Genomic DNA, 25,321 nt, shown 5'->3' with positions numbered 1-25,321 from the left:
TTTTTTTGTCCTGGCAGACACCAAACTCTTGAGAGTGGGGAGTAAATAAAGCTGCTCACGGGTGGGCAGGAAGACTTCATCAGCACGTGAACCTACTCTTCAGAGTCAGCTCGGGGCACATAGCTGCCACCATCATGCCAAAGATAACGCATCTGAGCGGAGGGCTTTCTTTTTTTAACAATTTATTTAATATTATATGCATTAATATGAAAGTGTCAGATTCCTTGGAACTGGAGTTTCAGACAGTTGTGAGCTCCCATGTGGGTGCTGGGAATTGAGCCCAGGTCCTTTGGAAGAACAGACAGTGCTCTTAACCACTGAGCCATCTCTCCAGCTCCAAGCAGAGGAATTTCAGTAAAGAGCAGGCAAAAGGACCAACAGCTCTTCTCTCGTGGTTTCCAGACGTCCCTACATGGGCTGATTTGGTTAGGGTTTTTTGAGTAATAGCTAACTACTAACTAGTAGTATTTCACCACTAATGTTTAAAAATTGAGACGAACTTCTAAGTTCAGGGAGACATCTTCATCTCAAACTGAATAAAACTATTTACTTCATTTATCATCCACCAGGGAAGTTTCTCAGTACCCTCGAGGAGCATCTGCTATTCAAGGGAGCAGTTATTGTTGAGTGGAATGGCCTTTTTGTTCTTTTTTTCCCATATTATTTCATTTCATATTTATGAGTACTTTGCCTTTATGTATCACGTGTGTGCTGTGCCCTCAGAGGCCAGAAGACCACATCCATCTCTCAGAACTGGAGCGACAGATGATTGTGAGCCACCATGTGGGTTCCAGGAACTGAACACAGGTCTTTTGCAAGAGTAGCCTGAGATCTTAACTGCTGGGCCATCTCTCCAGGCCCTAGAATGGGCTTTTAAATAATCTTGTTTCTAAAGATATCATGGAAGAGGGGCGTGAAGAATATCCACCTTGATTGAAGTTTCTATCTCCACAAACAAGACTAGCAGAGGAAAACGCCACTGGCCACTGGCCAATCAGATTCTGTCCTATGTTTACTCCATGAACAGCACTTTAGGATGTGAGACTGAGGAAAGGCTGTGGTCACATCTGTCACCTCATGGTCATTCATGGGCAGAGAGTCTTTGGAATTAATGGCTGTAGAAACTCAACACCCCTCCTCTCTTCCTTTCTCTTGTTTCAGTTCCTCCGCCCCTTTAATTTTTGCTGAGTGGAAATTGGTAAATACTCCATTAACCCATTTTCAGAGGCTGCTAGAAGATTATCCATGTAAAGTACTCAGAGTGCTTGGTACACATCTCTCCAGGAATTTGCCTTCACTCCCACCATCTTCCCAGGCCCACAGTGTTGAATAAGAAGAAAGAGAGACATTTATTTGATTTAGAGAACCAAATGACCGCATTTTTGTTCATTGACCTTTTTTCCATCCCAGAGGCAAGCACTTCATGCCAAACACATATCAGCTTGGCATTTTTGCCTTGTTGTCCCATCAGAAGTTGCTGAAATGCATAATTCTCATCAGAAAAAAAAATAACTCAATGTATTTTCTCTCCGATAGGAGTGGAAGTGTTTTCAGAAAGAATCCATCTGCTGAACCACTGCAAGAGGGGACTAGACTACATGGCGCACACTGTCATTTTTATCTCTGTCACTGTCTGTGTCCTTGTGGAAGATCACGTGACCTGATAAAAGATGGCCCCCGCACCTTTCCCTCAGTATCTTCAATAGGAAAATAATTTAATCATTGGCTGCATTCTTTTACACACCTCATTTTCTTCACTGGGGATAAAAAACTATCTGAAGGAAAATCTTCACGTTTTGCAGTACAATGGTTGCAGATTGGGTATATATCAGCCAATTTCAAATGTTTTCCTTGTTACCCAGTGTGTATGTATGAGTGTGTGTGCTCTCTAAGATGTGGATGTTTGGAATAAAAATGGTAATTGACCTTTAGCGAGGGAGCTGAGAGAACTGCTTCTGTATATTATATGGCTGTGAGCTGGATTTTAAATGTTTGATTAAGTTATTAGAGTGTTTTGCTTTGGCATAATGTACTATAAATTCATGATTGCTGGCCAAAGCAGTTAGTCAGTGGAGAAGAATAAATTGTTTTGAGAGGTGCTGCTTCAGAACCTGGATTTTATTCTCTTGGAAAGATGGGGGCTTTAAACAAATCACATAATACAAATGAGAATTTCCATAATTAAGATTCTGACTAGGGGGTTTGCTGTAAGCCTTCACAGGAAGAAAATGAGGAAAGACACTCCAGGCTGTTTTAATATTCTTTTCTTTCTTTAATTTATATGTTGAGTGGTCTACTTTGTTTTGGGGTGCTTAGAAATCAAATAGCATGAGACAAGACCGCATGAAGTGTATATTGTCTAAGGCTGGTCTCTGAGATGTGAGGGCTTCTGGGAGACAGACACACTGAACAAGTCCAGGACAGCTCGTGCTTCAGAGGGGAGAGATCTTTGTCCCCTTTGTCTCTGTCTCTGTCCTTCATCCCTTTCCCTCTTCCTCCCCTCCCTCTTTCTTCCCCTCTCTGTCTGTTTTGTTCTCCACTATCTCCCCCTCTCCGTTTCTCTCTTTTCTTTTTTCCATATCTCCCTCTCTCCTCTCTCCCTCTTCCTTCTTCCTTCCCATTCCCTTCCTTTCTCTGTGGGGTATCATGCCTGCCAGGCACTTACTCTACCCCTGACCCGCTCCAGCCCCCACACTCACAGTTTTTGCCTCGCAGTCCTCACTGTTTGTCACCTTGGACAGCTTTGGTGGTTTCAGAATGTGTGCTCTGGCCTGGGTGTTTTCAGGAAATCTTTCTTAAATGGCAGGGCCCCTCTCTGGAAAAAGAAGTCTTTCTGGCCTCCATCTCCCTCCCCAAGATTCCTCTAGCAATTTCCTCAAAGCCTTGCCTCACAACTTCATCCCAGTACTGCCAGGCTTATCTCCCAGGAGCTCCTAAATAAATGAAACGTAATTAAATTTGTGTGATCGGTCCTTGTACTGCTCTATTTGTTTGATATATGTACACTAGAGAACTTTATACGGTAGTGTAGAAATCTACCACTTATAACGGGGTAAGCGGGGCAACTGTGGTCACTGCTAGAAACAACATGCCACCGCCCCCCCCCCCGGGAATGTAAGCACTTTCTCAGACGTGATTCTAGAGGATCAAACAAGACAAACTTGGGACTGATGTCCTTGGCAGAAGATCACAGAGCGCTACCCACTAATATTGGTAGCATGCTAGTTTTCGTTGGAGATTAGCATGGTGAATAGGAATAGGCCGAGTCCTCGGGTAACCTCCACTGAATTTCAGATCCTCCACTGGCCAAGTGGGCAGCCTAGGTGAACATCTTCATCATTCCATTTGGACAGATGTATTCCAAGTGCCTAGAAAAGCACAGGACCCAAGCCCATGTTTGTAATACCCACAGCACATAAATTACATCATCATTCTGGATATCAGGTTTAAGTGATGTAATTTAGTAGAGGAAATCTCTGCCAAAATGTAAGCACAGGTCAAGAAGGAACTGTTCAGCTATCCCCGAGCTCATGAATACTCAGCTCTGTGCATCCTACATTTGCCAATGGCCATTCTCATCATCCCTTGGCCCAGGAGCACATCTCTGTCCCTTGTGGCCTACATAACTCCTATTTATCTATGGTCTTGTACATTTACTATGACAACCTTTCCCATGTGAGTCCTCTCTTCTAAGGTGATATCGCCAGCTTGAGGAATGGAGAAAACAGTCAAAGAAAGTAGAACTTCAGGAGAAATTCCTTCCGGTCTACTGCTGGTCAAAGATTAGCATTCATGGACTTCAGCATCCAGAGGGGATTGGTTTCAGGGCCTCTGTGGATCTAAGATCTGCATATGCGCAAGTCCTTGAAATAGACTGGTGCAGTATTCATTTGGGCTCATGTACATCTTCAAACATGTGTAAATCTTTTCTAGATTACCTATAATGCCAGTTCAGGGGGAATGTCATGTCAATGGTTTCTGTACTGTCCTGTTCAGGGAATAATGACCATGAAAAGTGTCTGTCCATGTTTTAGCAAAGTCATATCTTTTTCCATAAACATTTTTGTCCTAAATTTGCTTGGATGTGCTGACGTGGAACCTGTAGATGCGGAAGACTGACTGCATCATGTTCCTCATTCCCCTGTTGATGCATGCAACATCTTCCTCCAGCATCCTGCACTGTAAGGTGTCCAAGGTGTCTGCTTCTAGGCTGTCGCCAAAAAAATTAAAGGAAATCTGATCCAAGACCTTAAATATCCTGAGACCTACCACTGCCTGCTCTGTAGATGGTGACTAGGTAAGAAATGGGACCAAGGATATCGTAGCTTCTACCTGGCCCACAGGATAGAGGATTCACACTGGTATAACCAGATACAAATGTCTTTGTCCCCCATTGCATATGGTGACCTATGCACTGATTGTGTGTCTCAAGGCAAGTGTTATTATCATTCTACAGATGAGGTAACAGAGGAAAGAGTTACTTGCCCCCAGCTCCACAGAGCGGAGAGCAACCCCGAGGGCCAGAAATTTCCTTCTTTCAAGGTGCCCCAGGTCTATAGGGGCTTGTGCTGAAGAAGGGGGGGGGGAATGCTTTAAAACCACTTGTGTTCTATCTTGAAAATAGGGAAGGGATAAGCTTCTCCTCCCGAGGAATCTGTCCTGCCACTCAGAGGCAGGAGACCTTCCCCTGCACAAGCCAACCCATTCCCCCTGGTACCCCATTTGTTCCATAAGAGCTCTGGTTTGGGCAGACCTGCACCCCCAAGGCTCAGAGCTGGGAGCAATGAGTCGGATAACAGGAATTCAGAGTATCAGTTGCTAGAGGAAACTGCATTTTCAGAAAAATGGTTGGGAGCCATCTGCTCCCCCTGCCTCTTGTGTATCTCCTCGCCTCCATTACCATTGCTGCTGACCTCATCCCTATCATCATGTAGTGCTTGAGGGCTAGCACGCTTCTCTTTGGCTTCCACTCTTTCCTGTGGACAGTGTTGTCCATACCAGAGCCACTAGAGTGTACCTCCCAAGCATAGACTGCATGAGTCCCATTCTCAGTTTCCCTAGGCTAACAGAGTCAAGCTTCCCTTCCTTGCCATGTTGTTCTTTGAGGGATCCGGCTTTTGCCACCTACACCAGCATGACTCTCCCCTCACTCTGACTTTCCGTCTGCCAGAAGCTCTCGCCTACTGTCCTCCCTTGGTAGCATCATCCATCTTTTGGTACTTAGCAGCTGACTTACCTCAGGGAGGCCTGACTTACCTCAGGGAGGCCTTCCCTGACTGAAAGCTTCCTTGTGACCGTGCCACAGGCCTCTGAGATGCTTGGCCTCGGCACAGTTCAGCCTTTTTTTTTTCCCTTCCCATTAGTGGAGAAATTGAATGGGAACTTGTCAACCTGGTTGCATATTCCTCACCGGAAGCTAATTATTTGCACAATGTTGATATACCTGGACGTGTCCAGAAGCTGCATGCATTAATGCTGCTGCTGTGTCCTACCTTGGAGACCCAGTGAGAACCTTAACCAGTTTTTCCAGACCCCCAGGCCCTGCTGTTACTCCACACTGTTGTTCTTAGACCTCCATGTTAGAGAAGTTTTGCTTGCTTATTCTTCAGCTCACTCCTTCCCGCCCGCCTCTGTAAGGCAATGACAAGACATACAAGTTTCTTCCTTCTGGAGCCATTTTCCTCTCATAATGAGACAACCACTGGCAAATCTTTTTTTTTTTTTTTTAAGATAGCCTTGAATGCTTCCATGCTGCACTTTAAAACTTGTCAGATAATAGGTGCGAGGATTCTGGGTGGAGGAGATGCCCAAGAACATATTACCTTAAGCATCCTTGTAAGCAGCATTTTCTATCGAGGCGTTATTTATGCCAGATGTAATAAACACATTTTAAGTGTTATTTTGTATTTTTTTAGTATAGACATTTTATTTTTTAGGATGATTAAACCATTTGGAGCTAGGTAGAATAAATATAACATAGTAAATACAGCATATATTTATATTGCGTAATAAACTGGGCAATTTTGTCTTCATAAAATATTTTATTAGTTCTTTGAGAATTTCATCTGATGTATTTTGGTTATTCATTCTCTACTAGTCCCCTAAACTCCTCCCAGATTAAACCCCACCTCCCCATACTCTTCTAACTTCATGTCCTCCTCCCTGCCTCATTTTAGTGACTCTCTCAGTCTAACTTACAGAACCCTTATACTCATGGGTGTAGGGCCGTCCATTGGAGTGTGGTTGTCCACAGTTTTAAGGAAAGCTGACTCTCTCCCAGAAGCTGTCCACTGTCAGTAGCTCATCAGTCAAGGATGGGAACTTTAGAGCCCCTCACCCCTGGGTCAGTGATAATGTCTTCTCACAGGAATTTCTTACTATCTAACATATTTGGTGTCGCTTTATAGTGTGCTTGTATGTATTTGCATATTTTATCCTTACCATGCTTGCATGCAGTGCATGTTGCTATCCTCTGTTTTGCCAGTAAGAAAGCCAGGATCCAAACTTTCTTTGGTGTGAGCAGTGGAACCCAGATTTGAAAGCAGCTCTCTTTACCCTCAAGGCACCCTATGTGTGTTCTTGTATAATTAATTGGTAAAAGGTGAGGGCTGATTGCAAAGTCAAAAGTTCACCTATTTGTTCTGCTTTGTATATGGGCTCTGAAGACAGAGCCAAAGACGAAGGGCCCACCTCCATCCTTCCACATCTTCCACGTTTCCTCCTTTCCCTCCGTGATGCTGCCACAGATGATCCGGAAGAAAGATTCACAGGCGTCCCTATAGTAACAGACCTCTGAGCCAGCCCTTGGGATAAAAACAGTCTTTGCTGGATTTGTTTTTCTTGGTTGATTTATTTGACAAAGGCCCATTTTGTACATCATTTTTGGAATTTCAAAACCCTTTTCATCTGCAAAGGTCTCTCTTAGAAGCCCGAGGACAAATAGAAGAGAAGCTATGTATGTGATCTCCGATGCAATGCATTCTGGCCCCTGAGCTCTGCCTTTTGATTTATCTTCTGACCTTGAGATCACACAGGTTGAGGATCGAAGTCTGGAGAATGCTCAATCCCATCAAGTAGGAATCTGATTTGCACTTATCCCTAAAGGAACATCTCTATCACCTTTGTTTGACTTGGTAGGACACCTACTTGCTAAGCCCATCTATTGAGAGCACATGAATTATTCACTCTCTGACAAGACTTTTTTGGTAAGATGAGGTGTTTCAACCAGCCAAACAAAAGGAACGGTTCCTGCTCTGGCCGGCTGCCTATTCAGTTACTGTATGGTCCTTCTGAAGACATCCTGTTCCAAGACATCCTTTCTGCAGATTTCAGGCAATAAGTCAGCCTTGGAAGCATCCTTCATCGTGGCACATATCCTGTCAGATGCAATCAAAATGGGCACCAACCTCCCTGGGAACTCTCTCTGGTTTCACATGTGTTTCAGCTATGGGAAAGACACATGCATAAAACATTCAGCCTGAATACACAATTACTTTTAATAACCCATGCAGCTAAATTTATTGGATCACACTGCCCCTTTGAACTAGGGTATGGAATTTTCCATGTAGCTCAGTATCTCCTGTGAGAGGCAGACCTTCCCATTTGGGTTGTTTATCTCCTCTGTGCATGAATTCCCCAGGCTTTGGCCATTTTCTTAAGAATCTGCCTGTGATCGGGTTGCCTGGGGGGTTTCTGTCACCATTCTTGGTACTTCTGTTGGGATGACAGTGGTTGCAGTGCTAATTCTTGTGCCAATCCTCAGACTCCACAAGAGCATTCTGGATGGGAGGCTCTAGACTTCCCCCTCAGATACTTGAGGCAGAATTCCTTCATCACTTTTGACTATTCTGCTTTATTGTTTTGCTAAAAGTTAAGTTGTGGCTTACCTTTGTCCGTTTTCTCACACCCTGTTGCCTAAATCAAGAGGATCAGAGAAAAGATGTTTATACGGTGGCTCCCAAGTCTCTAGGCCTAGAGATGAGGGAAATTGTTTGCTTAGAGCCTGCCCCCTTATTCATCACAATCCTGACAAATAATTGTCACCGGAGATCAAATCAATAGTCATCAAATTGATAATGAACGTCTGCTGAGCACACGATTCCTTGCTGGCAACAGTGGAAAAGAAAATCAGTGTTCTGTCAATGTCCGAGTTATTGTTTTTCTTCCCCCAAGTTCTCTGAGGTGTAGCACAGTACACAATCGCATGGGCATTTTCATATTCGTTTGTGTGAATTGTTTTGGTGTGTGTGTTTGAGATGTGTGTTAAATAAAGAACTCTTTTAAGTGCATAGCCTGGTAGATACCTTTGCCGAGAATGAGGCTGCACTCAGTGTTTAAGTGAAAAGTCAAAAATGCATGTGTGTTTTGTTTATCATTATTTATTGTTATGTTATTTACTTATTGTTATTAAGTACTTTAGATTATACTGAAGAATGACAACAAGATGATCTATGCATCGTCAGAGCTCTCTGAATCTGCCATCCTAAGTTTATTTAAACATGCATCCCCCAGGGAACAAGTCAGTTTATTATTCAGGGAGGTAAGCCAAGAGCCTTTGAGTATTTGACAATACTTGGTCATTAGCTTGCGTGGCTCACCACCCAGCCAAGCTGTAATGGGCTTTTAATGAAATTGCTCTCACACCTGTCCTTGTGTACTTCTCGTATGACGCACCATAGTAACATTAAGATATAACCCTCGCCCCTACCTACCACCTTGACTCTCCGGGTGAGCACATGATATGGGGAAAGAAATAGCTTCCCGTTGAACTGTGCACATCCCACTCTAGATTATCCTTGAGAGGGAGGCACCAGAGTCATGGCAGAATGCAGATGTGTCACTAGAGGCTGATAGGTGGAGGTCAAAGAAGTAGCAGAGCTAGAAAGGCATGTGGAGGCAAGGGGACTGCGATTTAATATGCCACAGCCCGAGAGGAGAGCGTGAGTGGTCACCAGCGCCTGTAACAGAAGCAGCAATCAAATTTCGTCGCTCGCCCCTCTGAGGAGCCTTAAACCCATTCAGATGTGTAATACTGTTGAGTGCAGTGAATAGCCAAACATGGTCTTGGCATCTCTGTGGTGACTAATTTGTGGGCTCCCTGATTTTGCTCCGAGTTAAGTGATCTTTATGTTCCAATTCTGGCAGCGCTGAACAGTGATATATTGTGTCCATGATTCCGCCTGGTTTATTGGCGCTCACATAATGACAGCCTGTTGAATGGGAAGAAGTAGTGTATAAACAAAATGGCCAGAGCAGAGGGGAAAGCACTCATTTTTGGAGCCATATTCACTCTGAGCCATCATATTTTCTTCTGATGGTGTTGGCGAGGTTTCCGAACCTGGTGTGGATGATTCACTTTTGCCTTTAAGATTTTTACAAGAGCTTAAGTTTGCTTACACAAGGAAGCCAGCAGCTAGCACCTGGGGACCTGTGTCCAAGGGAGAAAGTATTGGCTGAAATCCTGGCCCCTTGTAGTACCTAGGGCAAGAGCAACTTCTGTTAAGGACAGCCTAAGGAGGTGTGCCAAGGACATTCTCACTAGAAGCCAGACCAGTGTTTAATGCAAGACTGGAAGGCAGATGCAAGAGCTGATAAAGGGTCAGCTAGCAGAAGGGAGGCGGTAGGTATAGCAGAACTGAGGAAGGGCCACTGTGTTTGTCCCGAAGGGTGCTGCCACCTGTTATATGATACCTGTGCCATGTTTCAGGGAAGCAAATGGATTTGATGGGCCAGCGTGGAGTAGGCATGTGACAAGTCATATTTCTCTCACCAAGTACACGTGTTTTTTATTGTCTCTGTTGATTACTGTGGAAGTTGAAAGAGAAAGGGTATTACCTGTTCATGGTGCAAGGCCGGCAAGGATTAGAAGTCCGTAAAAGGTATGAAAATACCACTCACTTATCTGGGTCCTGGTTCTCCTTCCAAAATTACACACTAGTTCCTTTCTTTAATATGCTTTGGGAAGGTATTTTTCTTATACAAACTGGAGAAAGTAAGAACGAAAGGGAGGGAGGTGGGGAGGAAGAGAGGAAATGAGGAAAGGAAAAGGGAGAGAGGGAGTGAAGAAAGGGTGAAGGGAGAAGGAAGGAAGGAAAGAAGGAAGGAATTGGCGAAGTCATACATCAGAGCCAGCTTTGTCTGTAGCTGTAGAGGAGGATCATTATTTTGGTGGTGTTGAAGAAAGCCAAAACAAAACAAACAAATAAAAACAAAAACAAAACACACACACACAAAAACAAAAACCCCATAGCTGAAAAAATACATACCTCAGTGCTTGTCCAGGATCCAGAATTCTGTATTCTGTTTCAGATTATTAAGTGGGGTTTTTTTTTTTTTTTTTTTGGTTTTGTTTTGTTTTTAAATAAACCTCCAACTTAAGACCTTCCTTGCCTTTTGTTTAGGTCTCTTCTTTCAGTCTGTAATGATGAGGACTTGTTTACACTGGGTTGATTTTAGTATCATTACTTTTGTCTGGCCCCCACGGGACTACTGGTCACACCGGCCACCAGAATATCCCTAACAGTAGGTATTCCTTCACAAAGATCAGGAGCTGAATGTCCGGGTCAGGAAAGGTAAAGCATGGGTGATGCTGAGACATGCTGGATGAGGTGGGCTGGATTAGGACCTTTGCGTGGGCCATCTGATAAGTAAGTGAGTGGAGCCACACAGTGAACACTCAGCTCTCACAGTCCTCGTTAATGACCGATACCTGTCTGTAGCTACAGTGGTGATAAATTGCCTGCGATCCATTAAGAAGCCATCCTATGGGTGGGCCCAGGAATCCCAGGATGGAAACTCATCCCCATCAAGCCTTCTCTGGGAAACCCTAGTGACCCTCACACACAAGCCAGCCAGCCAACAGAGATCTTAGTCATCAAGAAACAGATGTGGGGAGAAACACCATGTGTGCTGCTAAGTAGCATTCTGAATTGTGGGCAGGTATCTTCAGCTCTCAAAGCCTTGGTTTGTCTCAGCTGTTGATGAGACTGATGGGGTCTGGGCCTTGTCGGTAGCAAGAGAGGATGAAATCAGCTAAAACTTACAAAGCCGGGAAACTTACAAAGCTTACAAAGCTCTCTTGGTCAGGGAGCTCCCCAGAAAGCCTTGTTACCCATGCTGCTGGGTCTCTGCAGTGTGATGGGCAGTCAGTGCCTGTACCTCTGCCGGAGCCTCAGTGGTGCTCTGGTCCTTGTGGTTCTGAGCCTCTGACAGGCAGGGTTGCAGAGTCAGTCTTCCTTAATAGCCCCTGTCCTCGGGCCCTAAGGCTACAGTCCTTGTGTCTGCTGATCTTTCCAGAAGATTGACTGTAACCTGTTCCACTATTGCTGTTGGCACTGGGCCTCATTTTGCTGTCCTGAACTGCAGCCCACGAGGGTAGGCCAGATGTACTTTGAGTGCGCTGGGGCTGGAGGCTCCAAAGCATTGAGAAATAAATCACCATCCTTGGGGAGGATCCTACCTCAGTGGAAACCTCCCCTCGTGTTTGTTGTTTATTTATTTATTTATTTATTTATCTACTTATTATTTATTTATTTATTTTTTACCAATTTCATCTCTTCACGAACAGCTTATTACCTAGAGAGTAGCTGAGGAGACCATTATTCTGCCTCTGGCCTTGAGCACCACGTTGTCAATAACCATCGCTAGCATTAACTCAACACTTAGCAGCCGTGCGCCCGTGTTAACTGCTTCCATATGCACAGGGAAGCCTCAGAACTGCCCAGTGCATTAGCTCCCTTGCTTCCCATTTGCCTAGATGAAGAATGGAGGCCTAGAAAGGTTCAATCATTGCCTGAGGTCAGAGAACCAGTAAGTGCACGACCGGAACTAAGCGGTCTGTCTGCAGCACTCTAAGCCCAAAGCCCGGATGTTTGCATGAGTCGCCTGGAGATGTGGTTGACAGACAGACAGATTCGGTGCAACTGAGACATGACCTGAGTGTATTCATATGTGTGCATGTATACTCATGGAGAACAGAGGACAATTCTATGACACACACACACACACACACACACACACACACACACAGAGGCTTCCTTCATCCCTTTTATTTGATCTCACAAGATCTCTTACTGGCTTGGAATTTGCCATATGGAACTCACCATGTAGTCTAGATTAGGCTAGGCTCTCAGGCCAATGAATTCTGTGGCCCCACTCTCTGCCTCTCTGCCTGGGACTACAAGCTTTCACCACTGTGCCAGCCCCTTTCCCTATTCACATGTATTTGGGGGGAAGGGGGAGCATTGATTTCAGGTCCTTATGCTTTCGAGGCAAGGGCTTGACTGATAGAGCCTATCATTGCACTTCCGACATGCTCCTGGGTGATGCAGATCATGTACTGAGTGACAAAGCTGTATACCAGGAAACCTAACAGTTCTGGCCGGCTTGGTTAGCTAGCTGCCTGCCTGTTTGGTTGGGTCTGAGGTGTGACCATATAGACGGCCACCTGGCAGCCATGCCCCATGAGCCTCTCAGTAGGTGGAGAGTTGAACCTTGGGTAGCTCTGGGGCAGGGAGAGTACTCTGTGATGTGGTTGGTCTGGCTTTGGAAGTGTTGGCAGCTCAGCCCCCTCCCTTCTCGGTTGGAAAGACTCATGTGCGGTCTTCGTGTGTAGTTCTGCCTGCCTGCTCTTCATGGTCTCAGCTAGCCTTCTCGGCTGAGAACTAAAGGAAAGACACTGACCTTTATTTGTGTCACCCAAACCTTTCTTCTCTACATCTTTGACTGTAGTATCATTTACCTTTCCACTCCCTTCCAAAGCTTTCCAGGAACTTTGTTCTTTTTTTAGCCCCAGTTTTCCTTTTGATGTCAAGTCCTAACATGATTCAAACTACAGAGTCTCTCTGTCATCTTGGTCTCCCAAAACCTAGAGGAAGAGGCCAAGTTCTGTCTGCTTCTTCGTAACCTCCATTAGTATTTATTTGATAGCCGTTACGAGGGTCATCAACATCATTAAACCCTTCTGTCCGACAAAGGATTATTGTTGACATTGGTCAGACATTGTACACAGAGCTCAAAGAGATGGGTTCAAGGTCACCCCAAAGTATGCTTCGAACCTGGAGTCACTCCAGCCTTGCAGGATTCTAACCCTAACCCTCCATAATGCTGCCTCTCTTCTTTCCTTCCATCTTCTCTGCCAAGTGAGGCATTTCTATAAAGCAAACACTCATTCGATGCCTACTTTTTGGTCCATGCCGAGGCTGGTGATCCAGGTCAACTTTGTTCTGTTTGCTTTCGGAGCTTCGTGTCAGTGACCATAGTGTTACCACTTCTCAGCTATGTGGCTTGGTGGTACCTTGCTCAGCTCACTTGACACCACATGACTTACAAAACCCTGTGTTTTTATTTATAAATGAGGATCATTGCAGGCATCACGCCTCAGGGGATTTGCAGGTGTGAGATGGGGTCTTACCGAGTCGGCCTATAGCAGGTACACAGTAATCTTACCTGAAGTTGCAAGTGAGTTAAATCCAGCTGCCTTCGCTTGCCATTTGCTTGTCTTCATTCTGTACAGTTACGTGACACTCAGGGTGAAATATTATTTACCCTTAGATGTGACAGTTGTGATGGTTGGTTTTAATTGTCAATTTGACACAATCTAGAGGCACCTGGGAAGTGATTCTCAATGAAGGATTGTTTAGATCAGGGTGGCCTAAAGGAATGTCTATGGGGGATTGCCTTGATTACATCATTTGATGTTGGAAGATTCAGTCCACTGTAGGTGTCATCATTCCCTAGAATTGTATCTGAGACTGTGTGGGAATGAAAGAGGGCTGCACAGTAAGCATTCATGTATTCATTCTCTCCCTGCTCTTCACTCTAGATTTGTTTTCAGGATTCTGCCTTAACCTTTACATCCACACGAGATGGACTGTAACCTGGTTCTGAAAGGCAAATGGACACACTGTCCCTTAAAGTTATTTTTGTCAGGGTATTCTGTAAGAGCAATGAGTGTGAAACTAGGACAGCCCTCTTTGCTGCAACCATGGCACTGCTCCGGTACTGTTTTATTTTTAACTCCATACTTCTCTGCTGACAAACTCCTATCCAGTCTTCAAAGCCCAACATAATTACTGCCTCTTCTACTCGGCTTTTACAAGTCTCACAGATGAGGATAATTCTCTTCTAGGAGACTCTTGTGTAACACTGACTCTCATCACCTTGTTCACCTTAATAAATCTTCCTCATTCACAGGAACCGTTAGGCTCCTGATCCATTCATTTGTCCATTTTGTCTTTACTGAGTGCAACACTGTTCAACAGACCCTTCTGCAGTTAGGAAGTGTGGGTAGAGCTGAAGGGGGGGTTGTCCAGTAATAATTGCCACTCATCATGTGTAGCTATTGAGGACTTAAGATGTGGCCAGTATAGCCAAAGGGCTGAATTAGAGATTTTATTTCATTTTAGTTAACTTAAATAGCCACATGTTGTCAGTGGATACTGTATTGGACAGTGTAGAGAGTTGCTGATCAAAGACTCACAAGGAATGAATGGAAAATAACAATTGTAACAAGCACCATGTGGGTATGCACAGCTGCCAAAAGGCATCCTGGGTTTGATTTGATGTGGTAGGAGCGCTGGTCAGGGAGAACTTTCCTGAGGTAGTGATGGCGGAGAAAGGTCTGAGGACCTTAAAGACGTCGTGTAAAGGCAGGAGGATATAAGTAAGCACAGAGCACGTGCAAATGGCCTGTGGTTGAAAGGAGCATGGCTTACGTGCAGATCTCTAAGCCAGTCCAGGAGCAGACACCCCTCCTCTGTTCACTGAAACCTCTAAAATGTTTCCCACTCTGCTGTGCACTTGGTAGGCTGAGAGCAGATTTCAAGTTTGGCTTTGAGACGGCATACTGAAGCTTCACTTCCTTTACACAGTGCTTCTCTGGAGAACCAGGAAACTGGGACATTGCCTCCTTCCATCCTCAATGTTGGATCCTGGCTTTTTGTTTGTTTGTGTTTGAAGCATCCTTCTTTATCATGTGGCTCAGCTGGAGAGCTTCCCTTTTTTAGGACTGTGGGTGATACTCAGAACGAGCTGTGCCCTCAGGGAGGTGCTGGCCCCATCCTCCACATCATGCTCCGTTCGCCTGTTCCTTCATTCAGCAAGTTTGTATAGTGCCTTCAGCAAGCAGAGGTTGTTGGAGGCATGGCTGTTATGCTGCGCTGTCCCTAGAGGCATTACAGGTGTGGTAGCTCTGCTGTGTCACATTCACATGTACATCGGTAGGTGGCAGAGGGAAGAGAGGCTGTGTCTATGCTCAGTGTTTGACGTTTGACCTATGACCTATGACCATCTGAATGATTAGTAGCCTAACATTCTTCTAAGAAAGCAAGCCTGAGAGGACCACCAGTCTGGCACCGGGGGCCCTGGACAGTGAGCTAGTCTGAGACAACCACCAGTCTGGTGCCAGGTAGGCTGGGTCAAGCTACCAGGGCAGGGAGCAAGCTGGAGAGCAGAGCAGCCATGCTTGGGACAATGGGCCCTGGGCAGGGCTGAGCTCAAGACAGATGACCCTCCCAAGGGGTTACTCAGGCAGCCGAGTGGGGAACAAGCCTGAGATGACCACCAGTCAGATGCTACACAGGCCTGGAGGGGGGGTGTCAGGTCATGCCCACGATGACCTCTGCCCAGCACCATAATGCACAAGTGGGCACAGATCTCCTGAGACCATTCCTGAGATGACACCAGGCACTCATAGATTGTGGGTGCCACTAAGGGGAGCTAGTAAGTGGTGAAGAAATAGAAGGGAAGAGAAACAGAAAGTTGTGGGCACAATGAAGAGAGACAGAACTGGCACTGGAGGCTCAAAGCTAGAAAGGGACAGCCTGATAGGAGTAGCTGGTGATGCCGCCTGGGGCCATGGCGGGATCCTGACCTGTGCTGCCACAGAAGCCGCATCTGAGTTTAAGGTTTTCCAACAGTGCGAGTCTGTTACCACCGAAGGCCAGGTGGATGTCCCTGGTCTGGACTGCCTCCCTGGGACATGTTGATATCTGACAGTTGTGCAAAACTATCCCCACCCACCCCTGGGCATTGTGGGTGAGCTAGCCTTGGAGTCAGAAGAGCTGACTCCACCCCTAGCCGGCTGCAGTACTTGGGAGAGCTGGGCATCACTTGTTGCAGGTGAGATGGCTCTGAGGTCCTGAGTATGAGAGAGCTGTCCCTTCCCTTCACCTGCTACAGCACTCAGGAGAGCAGGCCCTGCACCTCACCTGGGCAGCACAGGTAAGCTGACCCTGACGGCAGTGGTGCAGGTGAACTGGCCCCATCACTTGTCTGCTGTGGGCAAGGGAGAGATGCCCTCCCCAACCCTTGCTCCTTGCTATCTAAGCAGGTGGGAGAGCTGACCCTGGGGTTAGGAAAGCAGGAGAGCTGTCCCTGCCCCTCACCTGCAGCAGCACTTGGGAGAACAGGCCCTGCACCAGTAGAGCTGGCCCTGGATGTTGGGATTACAGTTGAATTGGCCGTAGAGTCATGGGAGCAGGGGAGCCGGTGTTGCCTCTTGTCTGTTCAAATGAGGAAGAGATACTTAAACCCTCCAAACCTTGCCATCTATGGCAGACTGCAGAGCTGGCCCTGGGTTCGTGACAGTGGGAGAAGTGGCCATGTCCCTTACTGGCTGCAAAACTGAGGAGAGTGTGCTCTGCACCTCACCTGGTCAGCAGAGTAGAGCTGGCCCTGGTTGTAGGGGATTGCTAGTGAGCCAGGTGTAAGGACAGAAGAGTTGGCTGGCTGACCAGCTCAGATACTATCTCAGGCCCAGGTCCAGAGTTTTGAATTGCCCCACCCCAACATCTACCCCATCAATAAACTGCCTGAGTGCATGAAGGGGCCAGTCATACAGATCCAAATCCACAGGATCTTCATGACACAGGGCAACATCAGGGTATCCTTGAAGAGTCCCAGTGGTTCCAGTATTGATAGTGTAGCAGAAGCCAGAGGCCTCGTGCCAGACCAACGAGTCATCACGATGAACATTTGCAAGCAAAGGATGGACAAAAGGGTCTACGGTGGGACACACTGTGACACATTACAGCTTTCACAACAAAAATTTTACTTTTTTCTCTGTTGAGGGGGAGGTTGCAAGGGTGGAGGACAGGTATGAGGGGATGGAGAGATGAGTGAGGTTGGGGTGCATGATGTGACATTCACAAAGAACCAATAAAAAACAAAAACAAACAAATGAACAAACAAACAAAACAAAACAAAAATGTTATACTGCCCCTGACTTCAGGGAACTTGCACCAGGGTTCTCCAGGCCGTTGGGCCACGAGCTCTTTATCACAGCTCTGCGGAAGGTCTACTGTCCCGTTCCCCTGCATCCCTGAACATTCAAACATGAATTTTCTAAGTCACTCTGTATTGATGTCCCAATCTCTCTGCCACAAACTTGAGCCTGGAACTGCCGAATACTCTTGATATGAGCTGTCCGTAGCTTTTGTGTGTTTTCTCCAGGAGCTCTTCCTCCTTGCTTTCAAGCGGGGAGTGTGTGCATTCCTCAGGGATCCATGGTCTTTTAATGAAAAGAAACAAATGTTTCTTTGTTTACGACAAGCTTGTCCCCACACCAAGTTCCCCTCACATCCTGGGCTCACAAAAAAAAAAAAAAAAAAAAAAAAAAAAAAGAGCTCAAAGAAAGTTTGGTTCTCTAAGTCTGGCAGAAGGGTAAGAAGTCCAATTAAAAAAAAAATACCCAAGGTCTTGTCCAAACGAGTTGTCACTAAAGAATGAAAGCCAGATGTTATTTTAGTGAAGGATAACTATGTGGCCATGCTGCAGATTGAACTTGGGGTCTCCGCGGATGGATTCCACGTGCATTGGTAGCTGGACTCCCAGGTAATGGTGGTTCGCATTCTTAGTCTTTTATCAGAGAAACAACACGCATAGATGGTTAAGGAGCGTGAATGGCCAAGTCACGCCCCTTGCCGCCGTCAGACTTGCTCACCATGGCGAGTCAGACTTAGAGCACCGCAGTGAGCTGCCGTGGGCTGTGAGTTCCACCTAGGAAGCACAGTCCATTTGAGAAGAAGGGGAAAGGACAGGTTCAGACCAAGCTGCCTGCCGCTCCTCGGTGAGGGATCCGCTTTTGTTGGGAGCCCTCCCCCCTCCCAGTAGCGTACTTCAGATAACCATCTACGAATTAAAGATGAAATCCGGCCTTGGAGTGAAGAGCGGCCTTTTGGGGGTTAGCATTACAGCCTGCTCTACCCCAAGGCTGATTCAATGGCAAGCTTTTGGGCCAAAGGAAGTGTTTTCTATAATTGGCTAAATCTCCGCTGGAAGGCCACTGAGCCTGCTACTGCTGCTGCTGCCACGGCATTTCTCGTCTCTCAGATTTTTCTCACACTTTTCAAGTTTTGGATACAGTCTGTTCTCCCCTGGCCTTTGTAACACGGCATGCTTCTGTCAGATCTTCCTTACACGGCAGAGAAAAAAGGAGAGAAGGGACAAGTGGTGAAATGAAAGTCAGAGGGTCAGTGGGGACCAGAGCAGAGGTGAACCCGGTGGGCAGAGGCTGCCGTGTCACCACACCCTGGAGATGGGTGGATCACAAGGGTTAGTCAGGCAGGTCTGCACAGGTGTTCTACCCCAGGCTGGGATCCTGGCTCACAGGCAGAGCGAGGCAAGGCTGGCCCTGGAGATCCTGGGGGAGGAATCCAGCCAAGTGCTAATTCCAAGCACCTGAAATGCTCCTAGGACAGTGACTCTCAAAACTTTCCTGTGTGGCCCTTCAATAGAGTTTTCCATGTGGTGGCGGCCCCCCCAACCAAAAAAACAAAATTGTCATTGTTACTTCATAAATGTAATTTTGCTACTGCTATGGATCGCAGATGGAGATGGAGGGTTGCCAAAGGGGTCATGACCCACAGGTTGAGAACCGCTGCTCTAAGGCGAGGTTTAGGCCTACCTGTGAGGAAGTTCTCTGAGGTTTCTCCAGGCGATAACAGTTTGTAGGTCCTTTCCATCCTCGTTTTGACCAAAATTTAAAAACAAACTTCATTATTTAAAAAGAAAAACCTGGAAATAAATAAAAATATTACACACCAAAATTAACCTGTCCCAAAGTCTATACAATGCAACAAACTTCTGTATAGTTAGAGCAGTCATCCAGGATAGTCATCACCCCCCACCAAAATAAATAAATAAATAAACAAACAAATAAATAAATAAATAAATCCGTGACAGAATTAGAACTAGAAAACTAATTATTTTACGTCTTCTTTCATAATCCATGTCCATCACCGGCATTCAGCCCTTCCTTATCCCCTTTTATTTAACCTTTCCCACTGTCTTCTCTTCATGTGACAGTGAACCCACTTGTACATTTGTTGAATCAGCAGTTCTCAACCTGTGAGTCACAACCCCTTTGAGTGGCCTGAGAATGTTGGAGAACAAAGATATTTACATTATAATTCATAACAGTAGCAAAATTTATGAAGGGGGGTCACCACAACATGAGGAACTGTATTAAAGTCTTGCAGTACTAGGAAGGTTGAGAACCACTGATTTACATACATGTGTACCCAAATACACACACGCATACATGTACACATACACACGCACACACTGGATAGATTCCACACTTAAAAGAGAACGTACAACATGAGAGTTTTTTCTTTCTCTGCTTGTATCACTTTGACTAGTACAAATTTCATGTCCATCTATTTTAATGGTTAAAGACTATAACACCTTTAAAAGACCGGTACTTAACAAATATGGTTATAATTTTTATTATTTAAACACAAAGAAACAAGAAGATACAGTTCCTTGTATGCGAATGTGATCCCAGGAGTTCTTGAACAAGAGGAGTTTGGTAGCTGTAACATTCATCAATTCACTTTCACACATGCTTTCCTCCTTTGCTCAAGTGCCATTGGCGAACAAGTCACTCTTGTGTATGCAGAGATGATGGAGAGATGGAAATGGCAAACCATGCTGGGAGACAAATCCAGCATGCTCGCTGTTGTTTCAATAAAGTTTTATTCAAACTCATCCATGCATATTCATATATTATGATTGTCTATGGCTCCTTTCATGCTTCTGGACAGAACTGAGTAGCTATGACTGACAGCACAGAGCCTGCAAAGCCTAAAGTGATTACTCTCTGGCTCTTTTTTTACAGAAATGCTTTCTGTCAATAGCAATAAACTAAAAACAAAAAAAACCAAAAACCCAAAAACCAAATGAGAGAGTACTAAGAGCCGAGAGGAGTGTCCAGTGGCCATTTTACACACAGTGCCCTTTCAGCAAAGACTCAACTGGTGCACAGAAATGAATGAAATAGAGAAGAGGAAAAATACTCTAGACATAGGGAACAACATTTGCAGAGTCAGAGAAATGATAAGGCAGAATAAGTTCATGAGCTGAATGAAATTGCCTAAGATTGAGAGCAGAGGGCAATATGGCACAGATAGGACTTGCACATTTTAAGGGTTTGGGGGAACTCATAAAGAGTTTTCAGTAGGAAAATAACACAAGAAGCTTTAAATTAAAGGGAGCTATCTACAGTTGAAAGTATGACTTTAAGAATTGAGAGGGACCAGAGTTGGGGAGACCAATGAAGCCCATTTGCAGAGTGCAGAAGCAGCCAGGACCAGGCATGGCAACAGAATGAGGAGAAAGGGAAGGTTTCAAGTCATAGCAAAAGGCTAAGCTTCAAGCAGCTGTCAGTGGAGCACATGGGAATGTCACATAGAACAGAGTGGAGCCTTCTGCTAATATGGGAGAACAGATTTGGGATGGAGGAAGTCACTATGTACATCTGGATTTAGCGTAGGATGTCCACAAGAAAAAGTCTAGTTGGATTTTTTTTTTCCAGCTCCAGGTGTCCCTCATTCCACTGCTTTAATACCATTGGGTTTCCTCATTAAATGGTCGGTGATACAGAGGCTCTTAAGCCCATCCACTTATCCCCACCCAATCCTCATTTCCACAGAAATTGGCTTCCTTCCTCCAACCTTTGGATTCCATTGTTATTGGCCCAGGAGTATCTTTCCAGTTTCCCAGACCAACCAGGCTACTCCTACTTCCTTTCATGGCTCCTACATTCTCTTCTGCTTCATACCCCTAATCCCTTTCCAGCTCTTCTTTTATAACCACTGCCTCCCAGAGTTTTTTCCTAGGACCAGTGATTGGGGACCCACTGTCTCCTGCATGACTGAGGAGCAAACTATGTACTCCGTCTCCTCCCTTTTGATGGATGCTCTACGTGTTGGCACTGGGTAGGTGTTTGTGCTCTTTCCCTTTAACTGATGAGGAGACAGATTTGATGACTTCCTTCAATTGCCCTGAGTGGGACATGGCAAGCTGTGTGTCCATGGCTTAGCTCTCAACACTGGCTTGACAAAGGCTTTCTGGAACCTGGTTCTTTACCATTTGCTTGCTTTCTTGTTAGCTTACTATTATGCCTGCTGTTCTATAGTAGGAATTTAATGCACTAAGGGTTTGTGTATAGCGTATAGATCATGTAATTATCAGATCTGTGCTAAGCCATGCTCCAGGTGCTGTTCTTGCTCCTGAATATAATAATCAGAATAGAAAAAGTCCCTACCCACATGGACCTTATAGTTCACTGGAACAAGAGAAATAACACATGTAATAATTAGGTAAAATGTAGAGCCAGTGAAGCAGGGGAGTAGGTCAGAGAGTACAGGGTGGGAGCTGTAGTTCTAATGGTCAGAAAAGGAAGGTTTCTGGGAGAAAAGGAAGTTTGAACATATTTCTGAATGAGGTGAAGTTGTCACCGATTATAATACAGGAAGGATGCTGCTAGCCTGGAAAAGAAAGCAGGGAAGATACCCAAAGGAGGATGCAGAGAGGCACAGCATATGAGAAGGTGCGAGAGCGATGAGATAAATTGTGGAGGAATCCGGGTGGGGAGATGGGTAGGACATGTCGAGATGCTTGGCAGGAATTTTGATCCTTACTCTGAGTGAACTGAGAATGATTGGGGATTTAGAGCAAAGTAAGGATGAGTTTAACATGGGGATAGTTGCTGTAGCAACTAGTGGGAAATGGGATGTAGGAGATAAGAATAGAAAAGAAAGTCATAAGACAGCTATCGCCTCCACATCCTATTTCTTTCCTACAGTAAGATTGGTCAGGTCTTTCTTCTAGCCACGCATCCTCCAAGCCTCATGAAATATGTGTTTATGAAATATGTGTTATGTCATAAGGCTTATGAAATATGTGTTCTTTTTCCTCATGTTTGGGTCATGGGTTGTTTGAGTGTGGCTGGCCCCAGCTGGTCTCACCAAGGTTCAGGACAGGCTTAGTAGGTTGTAGATTAGAACTAGGGGGGGACGGTGTTCTGATGTCAAAGAGAGGAGATCAAGTCAAGTTATCCAAACACACTGGAGGCCTCTGCTCACATCACATCCACCAGTCTTCTATTGACCAAGTCAAATTTCATGGCCAAAGTCAGCATCACTAGGGCAAGGATGTCTTGCCATAGATATGCAAAAGACACATGGGGGGAAGAAAAGCTTCGAGTGTGAAATTCCATAAGAGGGAATTGTAGGGGGGAGGGGGAGTACTGAAACAGTAGACTTACCTGCCACACCCCCTCTTCATACCAATGTTCTGTGTCAATGTTCTCATTCAGCGTTCCACCACATCCTGACTTAGCTCATGTTTCTTTGATCCATTCTTAGCTCAGGTCCCTTTTGACTCACATCCTAACTCACAACTCACACACTGATGCCCTTCCTGTCTGACCTCCATAAACTTCCACATTTTGGTTGCTCTGCTGTCCGGTGCATCCCGATAGCTTTCTTCTAACCATGTGGCTTGTTCATCTCACACGTATTTAGGAAGCTTCCGTAACAGCCATTAAGCAGCACAAAATTTTCTAAATGTCACTATTTTCTGTACCCTCTTCATCGACAATGTCAATCTGTGTGACACCTGTCTGTTGCTAAACTTGACTTTAAGTCAGCTTCCTTTCTTTGTCTTTTTAATAACGATAAGCATTTTAAACACATAAACACAAATAAAAGAGCATTTTTTGCCCTCTGAAGTCTTGCATTTTGGGACTCTGGTCTCTCGCATTCTTCCCACCTATTTTGTCTTCCCTCTTGTATTAGTCAGAATTATGTAAAGACACAGAACTTATAGAAATTATTGCATGCACACAATTTTTTAGAGTGACTTACAGGCTGTGACTTACAGGCTAGTCCAACAATGACTGTCTCTTCAAGAAAAGGCCAACAGTCCACTAGTTGCTCAGTCTATGAGGCTGGCTGTCTCAGCTGGTCTACAGGTATACATTGGAATCATGGGGAATAGGTTCTAATACCAGTGGAAGAATGCCTCAGGCAATAGGATAAATGAACCTGCCATTAATAGTGAGGGAAAGCAGGCAAAGAGCAAAAATTCCTTCTTCTATGTCCTCTTGTCTGGACTACCACTGGAAGTCGTGGCCTAAGTTTTGGGTTCGTCTTGCCCTCCCAAATGATCCAATGAAGAATACTCACAAGCAGTCTAGCTCCTCAGGTTTTACCAGTTGGAGTCAAGTTAGCAACAAAAGTCAGCCCTCACATCTCTGGTCTCTTTAGGTCATGGCAGGCCTCTCACTGTTTATGGTCATCAAAATCATTTGACTGTCATTATCCTCTGAGCTTTGCCCTCATCATCCTCTGGGCCTGGAAGACTCTATCCTTTTCCTTTTCCTGACCTTCAACAATTGTCTCCTTTGTAAGTCCCTTCCCCTCCAGTTAGCCTGTTCATCTTTCTTTATGTTTATAGTACAAGCCATTGTCCGATCTTACAACTTGACTTGTAACTCATATTTATTGATCTTGCCATTCTGGGTTGCAAGTACTCCAAGCTCCTCCTCATCCAGCCTGTAATTATCGTCTGCCTTCCTCTGTACATTTACAAGAGTGTTCTTTCTAGCAGTCCATCATGATGTTTTTGACCACATGCTTCTCCTATATTACTCTACTTTCTTTTTAAAATTTATTTATTTGTTTATTCACTTGATATTTCAGTCATAGACTATTTCTCCATTTTCTATTTTTTGCTCCATCCCTCCTTTCCTTTCCAGATGTTAGTCAAATATTCCTCCTCAGGAAATCATAAGCAGGAGTACCCACATGTACACCTATCTTGGGATACATGGAGGCGTAGGTTGGACATGCCAGTATAAATTTTCCCTAGCTTTCTGGATCTCTTTTCTAGCATGTATCACATGTGTGCCCTTGATCTTCAGTGGACTTATTTGCCTTTATCACCAAACTTCAAGTCCCTTTGGAAAGAAATATTGCTGGATTTGGTGTCTCAAAGCATGGCACCGAATAGGTATTAAAAAAAAGAAAAACACTGTTTCTTATTTAGTGTGTAATTAAGTAACTTGAGTTTTGCAGTTATGTTCTCTGAAGGTAGATCTTCTCATCACTCTTGTTTATTTCCTGCACTGTTAGGCACTTGATCAACTTCCAGTAAAGTGGGTTGCATAGTGCCTTAGTCCTTGTGGACCACTCAACATAATCTCATGGTCTGAGTAACTTACAAACAAGGAAAAGTTCTTTCTCATCGTTCTGAAGCATAGGCAGCAGATTAGTTGACTGGTGAGGAACTGCTCTCTCTTTAAAGATGGTGACATCCAGATGTGTCCTCAAATAGTGGAAGGGAAGTGGTGCTTGTGGTCTGTTTTTAATAGGGCACAGATTACATTCATGAGCATTTCACCCTCATGAAATAATCTGTCAGAGAGCCCTCCTTCTAATACCCTCACCTTTGCAAGTCGGGGCTTTGACATTCGACTTTGGAGGGCCACAGACATTCATATTACAGAAAATAGGAAACACAGGAGACAGCTAAGGTGAGTAGTGGAAAGGGCTGCTAGTTAGACAAGCTAGTGATTTTAAGTTCTTCTAGGTCTTTAATACCACAAAAACACACCATGACTCTGAACACTGAAGGAAAAAAAAAAGTGTTTGGAGAGCTCTTTACCTCCATCCGTAACTGAAAAGATGTCATTTAGGTAAGGCAGCTGGCTGTGCCATTGCACACCAGCTTTACATCTAGACAAGGTGAGGAGTTATTTTCTGGTTTTGGTGGTGAGTGAGGTGTGTGGTGTGTGTGTGTGTGTGTGTGTGTGTGTGTGTGTGTGTGTGTGTGTAAAATAGAGTGAGAGAGACAGTGGTCCAGAGGCCAACACCTGGAATCTATTTCTGAGGATCACTGGTACAGGCCACAGCTTGGGCCACTCATTTACTTCTCACTAAGTGAACATCTGGGATTCAGTTCGGGACGCCAACAAGTTTGGATGGGAACTTGAAGCTGTGGTCGGGATGTGGAACTGCTCACCAGAGGTGGGGGT

General features: G+C 45.1%; 1 protein-coding gene and 1 pseudogene across 1 annotated transcript in view; both read left to right on the top strand.

Moving 5' to 3' along the window:
- Positions 1-25,321, top strand: part of Slit3 (slit guidance ligand 3) — a 594,183-nt gene that overhangs the window by 72,740 nt on the left and 496,122 nt on the right. The window lies entirely within an intron of this gene.
- Positions 15,158-15,313, top strand: LOC132646609 (small nucleolar RNA SNORA17; annotated as a pseudogene).

This window comes from Meriones unguiculatus, chromosome 11 (assembly GCF_030254825.1).
Source record: "Meriones unguiculatus strain TT.TT164.6M chromosome 11, Bangor_MerUng_6.1, whole genome shotgun sequence".
NCBI classification, from domain to species: domain Eukaryota; kingdom Metazoa; phylum Chordata; class Mammalia; order Rodentia; family Muridae; genus Meriones; species Meriones unguiculatus.
The sequence above is the reverse complement of the archived record's forward strand: the minus strand, read 5'-3'. Positions and strand labels throughout refer to the sequence as shown.